Source organism: Wyeomyia smithii, chromosome 2, assembly GCF_029784165.1.
Source record: "Wyeomyia smithii strain HCP4-BCI-WySm-NY-G18 chromosome 2, ASM2978416v1, whole genome shotgun sequence".
Classification (NCBI taxonomy): domain Eukaryota; kingdom Metazoa; phylum Arthropoda; class Insecta; order Diptera; family Culicidae; genus Wyeomyia; species Wyeomyia smithii.
This window is the reverse complement of record NC_073695.1, coordinates 137,347,175-137,364,104: the sequence shown is the minus strand read 5'-3', so window position 1 is coordinate 137,364,104 and position 16,930 is coordinate 137,347,175. Positions and strand designations below refer to the sequence as shown.

The following is a 16,930-nucleotide window of genomic DNA, read 5'->3' as shown; positions in this document are numbered from 1 at the left end:
TAACTATATATTTATAATATATATATATATATATATATATATATATATATATATATATATATATATATATATATATATATATATATATATATATATATATATATATATATATATATATATATATATATATATATATATATATATATTTTATTTCAGGTGGAGGGGAAATTTGCAACCAAACCCCAGAGGTGACCAACCTCAGGGAGTGTGGGGTCGGTTTGAATCAGTGACCGGACCCACTAAAACCCCTCCAGTCTCCAGCCCATAATACTCCCCGGAACCACCACTAGGTATTGCTTTTGGGAGCGGCCTTTGTGCTCTCTCTATCAGAAGATCATTATCGATGAACAGATGGCAGCAGGAATGCTCAAACTCCGCGAAGGGTTAACGCATCGACTTATTCCGGACGTATCAGAATGGGTCGAAAGGCGCCAAGGAGAAGTGAACTTCTACCTGACAGGTTGCTTCAGGCAGTATCTACACAGATTCGGGCATGCGGGGTCCCCCAACTGTCCCGAGTGCGTGGATGTGGAAGAGACTGCTGAGCATGTCTTCTTCGTGTGTCCTCGTTTCGTGCATGCGCGTAGCGACATGATGGTAGTGAGCGGGCCAGACACCACTCCGGACAACTTAGTTCGGAGGATGTGTAAAGACCCGAACATCTGGAGGGCGGTTTGCGCAGCTGCCTCTAAAATTGTTTTAGAGTGGCAAAACAGGCGAAAGGTTAACCACCGACAAGCCAGTGTTAGCTAACGGCCAGACTCCAGGTTAGTTGGCTAAGTTAGCAAAGAGTCTTAAAGAACCAAGAGGTTGCATAGAGCACAAAGGCCGCTCCCAAAGGCAATACCTAGCGGTGGTTCCGGGGAGTATTATGGGCTGGAAGCTGGAGGGGTTTTAGTGGGTCCGGTCACCATCTGTGCCATCTGTTCATCGATAATGATCTTCTGATGCCTCGTATGCCCTGGCTATGCTGTTAGGCATCATGCCGGACAGAAAGCAGATTGCGTCGTATGACACTGTGCGATACGCACTCGCAACCCTCAGGCACATGAGCCTGTAGGTACTTTCCAGTTTACCACGGTAACTGTTAGTACCTAGCGCTACCACACTGGCCCACCATACCTAAGTATGGACGAAACCACGCATGCAAGAACTTTACGCTTGCTGCCATACACCGCTGAGCTATTAGACATCATTCGAGATAGCCCTGCAACGGCCGTTGAAGCCCTCTTACAGGCATAGTCGACGTGACTCTTGAACGTGAGGTTATCGTCAACCATAACCCCTAAGAGCTTCAAAGATCGCTTTGAGGTAATGGTGCAGCCTCCGACTCTGACCACCGCCTGTTGCGCTGATTTACGGTTATTCACAACCGTGACCTCCGTCTTATGATGCGCTAACTCCAGTTTCCTAGAGTGCATCCAGTCTTCGACCTTGCGTATGCAGTGCGAGGCCGTCAACTCGACCTCTTCGATCGACTCGCCGTAGACCTCTAGCGTTATGTCGTCTGCGAAACCGACGATCACAACCCCTACAGGGAACTTTAGTTTCAACACTCCGTCATACATGACATTCCACAGCACCGGGCCCAGGATGGAACCTTGCAGCACCCCTGCGGTGATTGGGACGCACTTCTGTTGTAAAATAGTACTCGGTTTTGGAAATAATTTTCCAAAATCTTGTACAACGACACCGGTACGTGGATGCTCCTAAGGGTGAGCGCTATGGAGTCCCAACTGGCACTGTTGAACGCATTCCTCACGTCGAGCGTGACAAGTGCGCAGTAGCGAATGCCCCAACTTTTACGCTGAAGTGCTACCTCTGCCGTCTTGGTGACAGAGAGAATAGCATCCAGCGTGGACCTACCTTTTCGGAAGCTGAACTGGTTACTTGCCAGACCGTTTACACCCTCTGTGTACTTCACCAGTCTGTTGAGGATGATCCTCTCAAGCACCTTGCCCGTAGTGTCCAGCAGATAGGTTTGTATGCCGATGGGTCCCCTGGCGGTTTCCCCGCCTTTGGTAAAAGCACCAATCTCTGTCGCTTCCACCTCTCCGAAAAGAGGCAGGGGGCCACTTTTATGGCCGTCTTGATGGCCAAGTTCGGGATTCCATCTGGTCCCGGTGCCTTGCTCACCTTTAGGGATTTGGCGATAACGGTGAGTTCCTCATTCGTAACCCTTAGCTCCTCTTCAACCTCGTCACGGCTGCTGTCGCTCACGGATTGGATGTCCGGCAGGATGGTCGACCATCCCTGGTCTGTGTCTGAGATACTGGAACGTCGGACGTGAGACTCGGCAGCCGGAGGCCAAGGATTTGGCTCGTGGCGTGGAAAGAGTCCCTCGATGATACGCTCCAGCATCGCTGGTGATCGCACCGCAGACGCCAACACGCCTTTGATCTTTACCATTACGACCCTGTAGGCGTTACCCCACGGATTCGTATTGGCACTCACACATAGCCTATCAAAGCAGGTTCCTTTGCTCGCCTGCTACTTTTCAGAAACCGTAAGTCGCCATCTTGGATTTTAAAATGGCATTAGAAGACAATTTCTGGCCTCTGAGCGTCAATCTGGTTGAAGAAACACTCATATTGGGTGGTATTTGGTCGATTTCGGTTGTTTTACAGACACCGGAAGTCGCCATCTTATAATTCGAATGTTGTCTGAGGTCGATTTGTGGCTACAGTCCATCATAAAAATCCTGGAAATACTTATATTGGAGTGGTCTTTGGTCATTTGCCGCTGTTTCTCAGAAACCGGAAGTCGCCATCTTGGATTTCAAAATGGCATTAGGAGACCATTTTTGGCCTCTGAGCGTCAATCTGGTTGAAAAAACACTAATATTGGGTGGTATTTTGTCATTTTCGACTGTTTTCTAGACACCGGAAGTCGCCATCTTACAATTCAAAATGTTGTCTGAGGTCGATTTGTGGCTTAAGTGCATCATAAAAACCCCGGAAATACCCATATTTGGTGGCATTTGGTCATTTGCCGCTGGTTTTCAGAAACCGGAAGTCGCCATCTTGGATTTCAAAATGGCATTAGGGGACAGCTTTTGGCCTCTGAGCGTCATTCTGGTTGAAGAAACACTCACATTGAGTGATATTTGGTCATTTTCGGCTGTTTTCTCGACACCGGAAGTTGCCATCTTACATTTCAAAATGTTGTCTAAGGTCGATTTTTGGCTTCAGTGCATTATAACAATTCCAGAAATACCCAAATTGAATGGTATTTGGTCATTTGCCGCTGATTTTCAGAAACCGGAAGTCGCCATCTTAAAAAATTTTAAAATGGCATTAGGAGACAATTTCTGGCCTCTGAGCGTCATTCTGGTTGAAGAAACACTCATATTGGGTGAAATTTGGTCATTTTCGGCTGTTTTCCAGACACCGGAAGTCGCCATCTTACAATTCAAAATGTTGTATGAGGTCGTTTTGCGGCTTCAGTGCGTCATAACAATTCCGGAAATACCCATATTGGGTGGTATCTGGTCATTTGCCGCTGTTTTTCAGAAACCGGAAGTCGCCATCTTGGATTTAAAAATGGCATTTGGAGACATGCCAGAAGAAGGAAGGGTGTCGAAACATTATGGACATGTTTGTTACATCTACAAACATTCACTTGCCAAATTTGGTTATATTTGCTTGATTGGTTCTCGAGCTGTGCGAAATTTGAGTATCATTTGTATGGGACCTCTCCCTTATAGAAGAGGGAGGGGTGTCAAACCATTGTGGATATATTGATTACCCTCAAAAACATCCACCTACCAAATTTGGTTCTATTTACTTGGTTAGTTCTCTAGATGTGCAAAAATTTGTGTTTCAATTGTATAGAACCCCTCCCTTCCAGAAGAGGGAGGGGTTTCGAACCAATATGAACATATTTGTTACTCCTAAAAACATCCACACACCAAACTTGATTGTATTTAGTTGATTGGTTCTCGAGCTGTGCGAAATTCGTGTTTCATTTGTATGGGACCCCTCCCTTGTTGAAGAGGGAGGGGTGTCAAATCATTAACGATATATTTGTTACCCCTAAAAACATCCACCTACCCAATTTGGTTCTATTTACTTGGTTAGTTCCTAGATATGCAGATATTTGAGTTTCATTTGTATGGAACCCCTCCGTTCCATAAGGGGGAAGGGTGTCGAACTAATATGGACATATTTGTCACTCCTAAAACCATCCACATGCCAAATTTGGTTTCATTTGCTTGGTTAGTTTTTGAGATGTGCAGAAATTTGTGTTTCATTTGTAAGGGGGCCCTCCCTTACAGAAGAGGGAGGGGTCTCAAACTATCATGAAAACTTTTATCGGCCCCTAAAACCCCAACATACAAATTTTCACGTCGATCGGTTCGGTAGTTTCCGAGCCTATATGGATCAGACAGACAGACAGACAGACAGACCGACAGACAGACAGACAGACAGACAGACCGGTCTGCATTTTTATAGGTATAGATTATTATTGGTATTCTATTGAAGGGTTACTATGTCTGTATTAATAACCAGTCCGTTATTTGTTTGCCTACTGGGTACATTGTATGTCTCTAAATAATATCTTTCATAGATAAATCGACCAGCTCAAACCGATGTAGGGGTATAAGGTGGGACCATCATCATCATCATCAAGTGCTCCGGCTCCAATTGAAAACGACCCTCAACCAGACCAGCAGCGACTTGACTCTTCGTGCAACCCTCTTCTTTTCTACTACCAGAACGTAAACGGCCTACGCAGCAAAACAACCGAATTCGTATTGGCTGTGTCTGAATCCATTGTTACCAGTTACCAGTTACCGCGAACGGACGTGTTTTTACGTTAGTCCGGCAGAACGTCGCGTGATTAAATAAATATTTTACAATCGTTCTGACTAGCAGGCTTTTTTTACTGACCTTACACCGCGCGCGAGTGTTGTATATAGTGAACGAAAAATGAAGTGACACATTGATACCTGTGCAAATTTCACAACTGCCACCGACGATCGGATGCTATGGAAATGCATAGGTTGTTATTTCACAATGCATCCATCCTGCGCCGGCGTTCAAAGGAAAAGTGAGATCCGTTCATCTGCTGGATCTTCACAAACTTTCACAAGCTTCTCATTCACAAGCCCAGTCCTTGAAGTTAATGCAGGGTACAATTCAAGGTTTCGAGCATGCGTTGGAAAGAATTGACGCTTCACTGGGACCTATGCAAACAGTGAAAGAAACCAAGAAGCAAGTTGATGAGCTAACACAAATCGCAAAATCTACCAATGAATATTTGTTGGAACAAATGGATGCTCTAAGAATTGAACTGACATCGGAGCTGATGGATTTCCAGAAGAAGAGATACAAGGAGCTGGAAGACAAGCTGAAGCTTGTCAATCTGTTGCCGAAGAACTATTAGCTTTGCAGTCAGTTCACGAATCTTCAACCCAGAAGCCCACTCATGACGATGTCCTTGACGAGATACGTATGTTATCGAATACAGTGCTTGCTGCCAACAGAAACGTTGAAACAAAGCAGGTCTTAAGATTGGCCGATGAATTAGCAATACCTTCAACGTCATCTCTTACTACTACTAGCTGTACAGGTTGGAGAACTATTGGAAGTAAGCGAGTGTGGAAGCCACAACAATATTGGGATGATTACGACCGACGCATGAAAATTCGTGCCGAGCAACAGAAAGCAACGGATAAAGCGAAGCGTAGGCATCTACAAATCTGACGTCGAAATATGAAACAAAATTCTTACAACCATTTAAGCAGTCGAATCAATAACCGTACACCTCTGTCCTAGAGGGCGATGCTTGCAAAAACATCGCATAACATGAATGACAACAATCGGGCGAATAACCCAATTAGTAACAGGCAGTCCGACAGAGAACTGCTTGCGGCAGCAAAAGTAACGTTTTCTTGTGGCACCTCTACCGACAACTCTGAAGAATTTGTAAATAATTGTCAGAACCTCAACAGAATGCGTAATTCCAGCAAAATAGATATAAACTGTGACAGTGAAGAAATTACTGTTTACTGCCAAAACTTCAATAGAATGAAAAGTGCACTAAAAATAAACGAAATACATAAACAGGTAGTCGCTTGTAATTTTTCCATTATATTATGAATTGAAACGAGTTGGGATGCTAGTGTTAAAATGAAAAAGTGTTTGGAGACCGGTTCAACGTATTTAGAGATGATCGAGACAAGTCGTTGTCTAACAAGAAGTCTGGTGGTGGAGTGTTAATTGCCGTTTGTAATAAATACAATTCAGAAGCAATCAAATCAAGTAAATGTAAGGAGTTGCCCGCACGAGACGTGGAGATCGACGGTGTCATAACCGATTCGAGTCTGTCCGTCGAGTGTATACTGAAAAGTGCCAAAGGGTGCTTTAAGAACAAAACCTGTCCCGATGTAAAGGTGCTCGACTGCAAGCAACTGCGGTCAGCATCGATCATCGGTGGCAAAACAGTATACACTCCGTCAGACTCGTTTCGAGTTACGTTCGCCGGGTCAGCGCTACCAAGCCACGTCTCGATCCACCGGGTTCGTCTCCCTGTGCGATTATATGTGCCTCGCGTCATGAACTGCCTGAATTGTAAGCAGTTAGGCCACACCGCCGCCTACTGCTGCAATAAGGCACGTTGTGGTAAGTGTGGGGAGAATCATGCGGATGATTCCTGCAGTAAAAATGCTGAAAAATGCATTCACTGTGGGGAGAGTCAGCATGAGCTCTCGACATGTGCGGTGTACATGCAGCGCAGGGATAAAATAAAGAGGTCTCTCAAATAGCGTTCGAAGCGTTCTTACGCTGAGATGCTGAAGAAGACCGTTACCACTTCTCCCATTACATCAAACCCTTATGATCTGTTGTCCTCTGATGAAACCGATTCTGACGATTCACCAGCGGGAACATCTTACGCCAATCCTGGGGAGTCTAGAAATAGGAAAAATATTTCCTCTCCTAAACTTCCCAGAAAAGGTCCTAAGATTTCTCAAAGTGAAATGAAAGTTACAAGCAAACCAAACAGTGCTGCGGAAAAACCGAAGCAAATTCCTCCTGGGCTTGCAAATTTAAAGTCCCAGAAGGAGTTCCCAGCACTGCCAGGAACATCTAAAACCCCAGTTGTTCCTTTTGCACATCCAGTTGATGAAACAAACTCTGGATTAGTGAAATTTTCTGACATTGTGGACTGGATTTTTGAAACTTTCAATGTACCCGATCCAATTAAAATTTTTCTTACAGCATTTCTCCCAACAGTTAGATCATTTTTGAAGCAGTTAACTGCCCAATGGCCCCTCCTTGCAGCGATTGTATCCTTCGATGCCTAATTCAACTGCGTATATGAAGGATTCTATCTCTGTCTTACAGTGGAATTGTAGAAGTATTTTACCAAAAATTGATTCGTTTAAAGTTTTGATAAATAAAAACAAATGCGATGCATTTTCCCTTTGTGAAACTTGGCTAACTTCAAATATTGATCTCAACTTCCATGATTTTAATATTATTCGCCTTGATCGAGACACCCCATATGGAGGAGAACTTTTAGGGATTAAAAAGTGCTATTCTTTCTATCGTATTAACCCCCCCAGGCATCGAAGTTGTCGCATGTCAAATGACAATACAAGGTGTGGCTTGGGGTTCCCCTTACAATGATAACCGCTCCTCTTTAATCTATAACCTTTGCGATGACTTCGACATGACTATTTTAAACAACGGCGAAATGACACGTATCCCGAAACCTCCAGCGCGCCCAAGCGCTTTGGATCTATCCTTATGTTCGACGTCGCTACGGTTGGATTGCACATGGAAGGTAATCCTCGATCCTCACGGTAGCGACCATTTGCCTATTCTTATTTCAATTAATAACGGGTCAACTCGCATGCGACCAGTTGACATTCCGTATGACCTCACACAGAATGTCGATTGGAAGTTATACGAGGAAATGATTTCAAAAGCGGTCGATTCGATTCAACATCATCCACCACTTGAAGAATACAACCTCCTCGCGGGCTTGATTCTCGACGCCGCGTTGCAAGCCCAAACGAAGAATTATCCAGGCGTAACGATTAAAGAACGGCCTCCCACTCCGTGGTGGGACCAAGAGTGCTCCGATGTCTACACGCAAAGATCCGACGCGTTTTTGGCCTACCAGAAGGGAGGTATACCTGGCGACTATTTACGGTATTCGGAGCTTGATACCAAGCTTAAAAGCTTGGCTAGAGCAAAGAAACGCGGATATTGGCGTCGGTTCGTGAACGAGACGTCGAGGGAGACATCGATGAGCACTCTTTGGAACACAGCCCGAAGAATGCGGAATCGCGTAACGGTCAACGAAAGCGAGGAGTCTTCAAGTAGGTGGATTTTTGATTTTGCCAGGAAAGTATGTCCGAACTCTGTTCCTGAGCAAAATATTGTTCGTGATGCGTCTCCGGGCCACGACGCGATAGAATCACCTTTTACGATGGCAGAATATTCAGTTGCCCTCCTGTCCTGTAACAATAACGCACCTGGGTTAGATAGAATCAAATTCAACTTGTTGAAGAATCTACCCGGCAATGCCAAGAGGCGCTTGTTGAACTTGTTCAATAAGTTCCTGGAGCAAAACATTGTACCGCAGGATTGGAGGCAAGTGAAGGTGATCGCCATTCAAAAACCAGGGAAACCAGCTTCTGATCACAACTCTTATAGGCCGATTACAATGCTATCCTGTATCCGGAAATTGATGGAAAAAATGATACTCCGTCGTTTAGACCATTGGGTCGAATCAAATGGCCTACTATCGGATACTCAATTCGGCTTCCGCCGTGCCAAAGGGACGAATGATTGTCTTGCGCTGCTTTCAACAGATATTCAGCTGGCGTATGCTCGCAAAGAACAAATAGCGTCTGCGTTCTTGGACATTAAGGGGGCTTTTGATTCCGTTTCTATTGACATTCTTTCGGGCAAACTTCACCGACAAGGATTTTCTCCAATTTTAAACAATTTTTTTTACAATTTGTTGTCCGAAAAATACATGCATTTTACGCACGGCGATTTGGCAACTTTTCGCATTAGCTACATGGGTCTTCCCCAGGGCTCATGTGTAAGCCCCCTTCTTTACAACTTTTATGTAAATGACTTCGACGAATGAATTCATGCACGATAAGACAACTCGCAGACGACAGTGTAATCTCTGTTACAGGAGCCAAAGCTGCCGATTTGCAAGGACCATTGCAAGATACCTTGGACAATTTGTCTGCTTGGGCTTTACAGCTAGGTATCGAATTCTCTCCGGAGAAGACTGAGATAGTAGTTTTTTCTAGGAAGCATGAACCTGCTCAGCTTCGAACACAATTAATGGGTAAAACGATTTCTCAGGTTTTGGTACACAAATATCTTGGTATCTGGTTCGACTCTAAAGGCACCTGGGGTTGTCACGTGAGGTATCTGATGAAAAAATGTCAACAAAGAGTGAATTTTCTTCGTACAATAACCGGACAATGGTGGGGAGCCCATCCAGGAGACCTTATAAGGCTTTACCAAACAACGATATTGTCTGTTATTGAATACGGGTGTTTCTGCTTCCGCTACGCAACAAACACACATCTGATCAAACTGGAGCGAATACAATATCGTTGTTTGCGTATCGCCTTAGGTTGCATGCACCCATACGATGAGTTTGGAGGTCTTAGCTGGAGTACTACCATTGAAAAACCGCTTCTGGAGCCTGTCTTCTCGTATTCTTATCAAATGTGAGGTCTTGAACCGTCCCGTGATTGAAAATTTTGAAAGGTTAATTGAACTCAATCTCAAACCCATTGTATTTTCCTTCTTTTATGACATTGTATTTCCATCACATGTCCCAAAATATTAACCCTCCTTTGAATATTCCAAATCGTGTCGACTTATCAAATACTTCTGATTCTACTGTGTTTTTCGATACATCCATGATAGCAGAAACTCGTGGAATCCCGGATCATTTACGCGTGCAGCAGATCCCCAAAAATTTTTCCAATAAATATCGAAACATCAATGAGAAAGCGGACTCTTTGGCTAAGGTGGGCGAAACAAACGGTGATATTTATGAAAGACCAATTGCTTTTAATTAATTTTTCGCACTTGTACGTCAGAATACGATCATCAGTTGGCAAAATGCTTGGACCAGAGGGGAATTGGGAAGGTGGTTACATTCCATAATCCCCAAAGTATCGACGAACCCGTGGTTCAAGGGGTTGGATGTAGGTCGGGATTTCATTTGCGTGATGTCCCGGCTTATGTTCAATCACTATAGATTTGACGCGCATCTCCGTCGTGTTGGGCTCGGGGAAAGTGGTATCTGTGCCTGTGGTGAGGGTTATCACGACATAGAGCATGTGGTTTGGTCATGCCCTGTACACCGTGACGCCAGGTCTAAATTAATAGCTTCCCTGCAGGCCGAAAGTAGGCAGCCGGCTGTTCCTGTTCGTGATGTCTTGGCGAGCCGTGACCTATCCTACATGTCCCTTGTATACGTTTTCCTGAAATCCATCCACGCCCCAGTTTAATCCTATTCCCTTCCGCCTACATCCAACCAAACGACAAGAACACGTTAAGACCCCGGATCCGGAAACAGCAACTAGACCCGCACGATACTCTCAGGTCCCGAGGGAGACAACCCAATATGCCAGTCCGTAATATCTTGGCCCAGCAGCGGAACATATTCAATATGCTGCTTACCTATGGCGATGGAAAACCATCAAACAACAAATCAGTGCTTTTAATGCAAAACATTCTAGCTTTAAGTTAGATTTAGTTTCAGCTCATAGTCGGCAGCGAGGATGAAAAATTTGCTTTTAGTTATTAAAATACTTTAGAAAGTATGCTACCAGATATAATTGGCGCCGTTAAACATTAAATTGTATTTGTGCCGTGTCAAATAAATTATAGATGAAGAAAAAAAAGCCAACTATGAGCTTATCAAAAGCAAACTGAATTGTATCGATTGGCAAACCAAGATTTATAATTTGAATATAGAACAAGCAGTGGATAAGTTTTACGAAATCATATACGACACATTAGAAAAGACAGTTCCAAAGCGAAAACGAAAACATACAAGCACATCAAAAAACCTAGTGTGGTTCAACAGAAAAATTATCAATCTCAAAAACAGAAAACAAAAAGCCCATAAAGTTTACAAAAGAGACAAAAGTGATATAAACCTTTCATTCTATCTCTCAGTATGTGACGATTTGAACATGGAAATCAAAAGTGCCTATGATGGTTACAACACTAAGCTAGAAAACAATATAAAGTCAGATCCTAAGTCATTTTTTAATTTTGCCAGAGATAAACAAAAGTCGAGCAACTTTCCATCCAAAATGCATCTAGAAAATAAGAATGGTCAAACTAATAGTGAAATCAGTAATTTATTTGCTGAGTTTTTCCAGGATGTTTACACCACTCATGACGACAAGGATCGTGATTATCAGTTTTTCTCATACCTATCAGAGCCATTGAGAGATGTCACAGTTGATTATATAGCTCTAGACGAAGTTTTAGCTTCCTTAAATATGCTGGATGTATTAAAAGGTGCGGGACCAGATGGGCTACCGCCAGTATTTTTAAAATCAGTTTCGAAGGAACTTGCACAGCCTCTGTTGTGGTTGTTCAATTCTTCCCTAGAACGCAGCACAATACCACCAATTTGGAAAGAGTCATTTTTAATCCCAATTTTCAAAAGCGGCAAGAAATCAGATGTTAAAAACTATCGTGGAGTTGCTATAATATCGTGCATTCCTAAACTATTTGAATCAATCATCAATCAACGTATTTTTGCACAAGTTAAAAATTTGAATTCTAGCAAACAACACGGTTTCATCAAAGGCCGTTCAACAGCCACAAACTTGTTGAATTTTGTAACTTTCACTATTAACGCAATGGATAAAGGAAATCAAGTTGAAACATTATATACTGACTTCAGTAAGGCATTCGATAGAGTTGACATCCCTCTACTGCTTTTCAAATTATCTAAAATAGGGTTTTATCCGAGACTTTTGAAATGGATTCAGTCATACTTGACCGACAGGACACAAAAAGTAAGGTTCAAAAGTAGCTTATCATCAGTGGTGAATGTGACATCCGGTGTGCCACAAGGTTCTCATCTAGGTCCGCTACTATTTATCATATTTGTAAACGATGTAGAATATGTCTTAAAGGCAGGGTTGATATTTGTTGACACTCTTGAGTGAAAGTGAAATAAAGCATCCATAAACGTTATTTTTTTACAATCCTTTCAGAGTTCTCCCTTCCCGCTTTTTGCATGGAAGTCAACTGTCAAAACACCTCATTATATTCCTTGCAATGAAAGCAAGACAACCAAATCAGTTTATCAGTTAACGAGGATTGTCAAGGCATCGGTCAGTGTCAGTGAAAAAGTGTTTCGGTGAGGTTCATTTTAGTTGAGTGGACTGTTTGTTTTTCTTTTTCGCTTTGAAGTGAAGATCATTTGGTTGGATTTGTCGTCAAATTTTATTCCGTAACCGTGAACGATGCGCGCGATCTAGTTTATCTGAGTATAACAGCACGTTACTAGGACGAAAATCTAGTGTATCTGAAAGAGTGCTGCGATCATTGGAAGTAAAAATTGAAAATGATTGGCTGTAATTTTCGAAGAATTTTTCTGGGGAAAATGACTTTTATCAGCACTGCTTAAAGGTGCTGAACGCAGACGACATGAAACTTTTTCTTGAAATACGTAAAGATTCTGATCTCGAACTATTTCAACGTGAAGTTGATAGTTTTCACACATGGTGCATGAAAAGCCTGTAGTAACTTGACGTGAAAAAATGTAATTCCATTTCGTTTACCAGGAAACATAGCATAAGACAAAGAACAATTACTATAGACATGAAAACAGTTGAAAGGAGCAGTCTTGTAAGAGATCTAGGAATCACGCTCGTCTCTAAATTAACCTTTGTTGACCATTATAATAACATTATATATAAGGCAAGTAATATGCTCGGATTTATTAAAAGATTCAGTTTGCACTTCAAAGCTCCATACACCATCAAAACATTGTATGTTGCACTCGTCAGGCCCCTGCTGGAGTATTGTAGCATAGTCTGGTCGCCATATCATGATACACATATAAACCGTACAAAAGCAATTTTTGTTGTATGCTCTACGAAAGCTAGGTTGAACCACTTTACTTTTACCTTCCTATGAGTCGCGTTGTATGTTAATAAATCTTGATGGACTTAAAAAGCGACGAGAATTCGCAATGGTAGTTTTTATAAACGATGTAATTACACAAATCTTCAGGAATCTTGGCGAATTTGAACTTATATGCTCCTACTCGTTCTCTAAGAAATAGAAACTTGTTTTATATCAGTAATCAACGAACAAACTATGGAAAAAACGAACCTCTTAATAGAATGATGTCATGTTATAACCAATTTTGTGAATCAATCGATGTAACAATGAACAAAACTACACTTAAGAAAATATTTTGTTTGAGGTTAGTAACATAAGAATGAAATGTAATTAATATGGTCTACTTATGATTGACGACAAATAAATAAAATCGCTATTTGACTGTACAATTTTAACTGAGACTTGGCTGGACCCTCAAATCTCATCAGCCCTATTGTTCGGCTCAGATTATACAGTGTATCGCACGGATCGCAGCTCATTTACCAGCAGCCAAGCAAGGGGCGGTGGAGTAGTTATTGCTGTTCGTCTCTGCATTGCTGATAGATGCTATGGATGAAACTCTTGAGCAAGTTTGGGTATTTTTTTTATCAATTGTATGCCTGAAGGGCACTGGGTACTGAAATGCCACTGCGACAGTCTAACTGATTGTCTTTTGTGGCTGGCCCGGAGGAGTCCCGTGATTATCCGTAGTTCATTACGATTTAAACTAAGTAACTTCCTGGCGGTGCCGGGGTTCGGAAAGATTAACTTTTTAGCTTGTCTACAACCCTGTACCTGTTGCCATTGGGATGCTATTTCTAGCCTTTACCAAATTAGTAGTTCGTAGTTTGGGTAACGATTGAGAGTTATCAATTCAATATTGCGATCGGAGCTTGTTACATTCCGCCTAATTTGCGGAATGAAGTCGAGATTATCAATCGGCATATTTTGTCGGTTTAGAAAGCTATTAACGCAATCGATATTAATGACGATCTACTTCTGTTTTGTGACTATAACCGTCCCGGTTTAACCTGGTCGGTGCACCCACAGGCCAGTTTTCATTCTTTTGATGCTTTGCACTCATCTATAAATGCTGGCAGCTCATGATTATTAGATGGTATGTCTTTTCACTGCCTGTTCCAAATTAATAATGTTTGCAACCAGAACAGTCGATTTTTGGATTCAATTTTTGCTAACTCCCATACTTTACCAGCATGCTCAGTTAGCCCTGCACCCGACCCCATCTGCAAGATTGATGCCCATCATCCACCTTTCATGGTTACGTTTAAAAGATAAATCAAAACGCTTTATATTGACGATTTTGATTATACTTGCTTTGATTTTCGGCGAGGAAACTACGATGCCATTAACACCGCACTGTGCAGTGTCGATTGGAGTTCTATTACTAACTGCATCGATATTAATGTAGCTGTGTCTAGATTTACTGCCATTATTCATGAACTGATCGGTCATCATGTGCCTAGAGTTTGTCCTCGTCGCAAACCCAGCTGGGGGAATAACCATCTGACTCGTTTCAATCGGTAACGAAAATCAGCTCTTCGCGCATACCAAAAGTGCAAGAATCCTGCCAACCGATTTCACTTTATCTCTGCTAGCAGATCTTATAAAGTGTTAAACAGAAGACTCTATAAGTTGTTCGTGCAAAAAACAGAACGTAATCTTCGCTTTAATCCTAAAGAATTTTGGAAATTTGTCAACACGAAACGCAGAGAGGACGGTCTCCCCTCCAGCATGTTTCTGCTTCAAAGAGAAGCGTCTACGTTAAACAGTAAATGCGGTTTATTTGCTAAGCATTTCGCTAGCGTTTTTAACAGTAGTTGCGCCACAGATGACGATATTACCGCCGCTCTGTTGTCTGTTCCCAGCGATTCGGTTATTACAGATACCTTCAGGATTATGAACGAGGATGTAGTGAAGGCTATCAGAAATCTGAAACAATCATATCGCCCTGGCCCCGATGGCATTCCGGATGTCTTCTTGAAATACTGCCTCGAGGCTTTAAAATCTCCATTGGCATCCATTTTCAACATTTTTCTGCAGTGTCAACAATTCCCCCGCAGCTGGAAAGAATGCTACATGTTTACGGTTTTTAAAAAGGGCGATAAACACAATGTGGAGCATTATCGTGGGTTTTCATCTCTCTGCACTTGCTCGAAAGTTTTGGAGGCCGTAATTTACGATTATTTAATGTTTCGCGCGAAAAACTACATCTCCACTGCTCAGCATGGTTTCTACCCCGGCAGATCCGTGACGACTAACCTTCTGGAATTTACATCATTTTGCTTACGAAATATGGATCAAAATTTTTAAGTTGATGCGGTCTATACGGATCTAAAAGCTGCATTCGATCGCGTCGATCACGGAATATTATGCGCTAAATGCGATAAATTAGGTGCTTCAACTGAGATGGTTGCATGGATTAGTTCGTATCTTCGTGGTCGCAAAACTGCCGTTAAACTGGGCACGTCGCAATCTAGCTGGTTCTGTAGCAACTCCGGAGTGCCTCAAGGCAGTATTTTAGGACCTCTGTTATTTTCCCTATTTATTTTAAACGGCACGAAACTACTGTACGCCGATGATACTAAAATTTATAAGCTTATTCAAACTCGTGACGACTGCGCCAGACTTCAAGAGCTAATTGACCTTTTCGCTGATTAGGGCCGTCTTGATTATATGTCGATAAGTATCTCTAAGTGTTCCGTAATCAGCTTTACCAGAAAAAAACATCCACTGGTTTATGATTACCGCATTGCTGGAATGAACTTATCGCGCTGCGACGTTGTTACTGATCTTGGTGTTATACTCGGCACTAAACTTACGTTTAGGCCGCAATATACCTCGATTATCAATAAAACCAACCGACAACTTGGACTAGTTATGAGAATTGGTATAGAATTTGATGATCCTGGTACCATGAGAACCCTCTATTGTTCACTGGTACGCTCCATTTTGGAGTCCGCCTGTGCCGTGTGGGACCCATATTACGAGTTTTGGGCCCAACGCATTGAACGTGTTCAAAAGATTTTCGTCCGAAGGATTTGCCGCACCCTGCCTTGGAGATAAATCTGACATGCTTCCGCCCTATAAGGATCTCTGTGCGCTGGTTGGCATAGCACCATTAGAACGGCGACGGAAGGACATCATTGTTAAAACTGCACATAAAATCCTTACTGGCATCTATGATTGCCCCAAAATCCTGTCGTTACTTCAACTGCACTGCCCCTCTCGCCCTCAGCGACATCAGCGACTCCTACAGCCACCTCCGCAACGTACTAATTATGGCCTGCATGAACCCATCCGTCATCTCGCAAAGGAGTACAATGTAAATTGACGAAATTTTAATTTTCAGCTCTTGACTACTGTTTGTTTGTTTAACTATTGCTTGTATGTTTAAAATCATTGTATTAAATAGTATTGTCATATGTTTGTAATCTTCCTGTTATCAAGATGCTGGGTTTTTATGCCGCTTTGAAAACCACTACTGCTTTTTCAACCAATTCATTAAAACCCTGTGTCAGATGAATTTTGAAGAATAAATAAACAAATAAACAAATATATTTTTGACCTAAATATATATTTATATCTATATATATATATATATATATATATATATATATATATATATATATATATATATATATATATATATATATATATATATATATATATATATATATATATATATATATATATATATATATATATATATATATATATATATATATATATATATATATATATATATATATATATATATATATATATATATATATCTATAT

General features: G+C 41.9%; 1 protein-coding gene across 2 annotated transcripts in view; it reads left to right on the top strand.

Moving 5' to 3' along the window:
- LOC129722601 (uncharacterized) overlaps positions 1-16,930 on the top strand; it is a 220,384-nt gene that overhangs the window by 200,838 nt on the left and 2,616 nt on the right. The gene's annotated exons all lie outside the window — the stretch shown is intronic.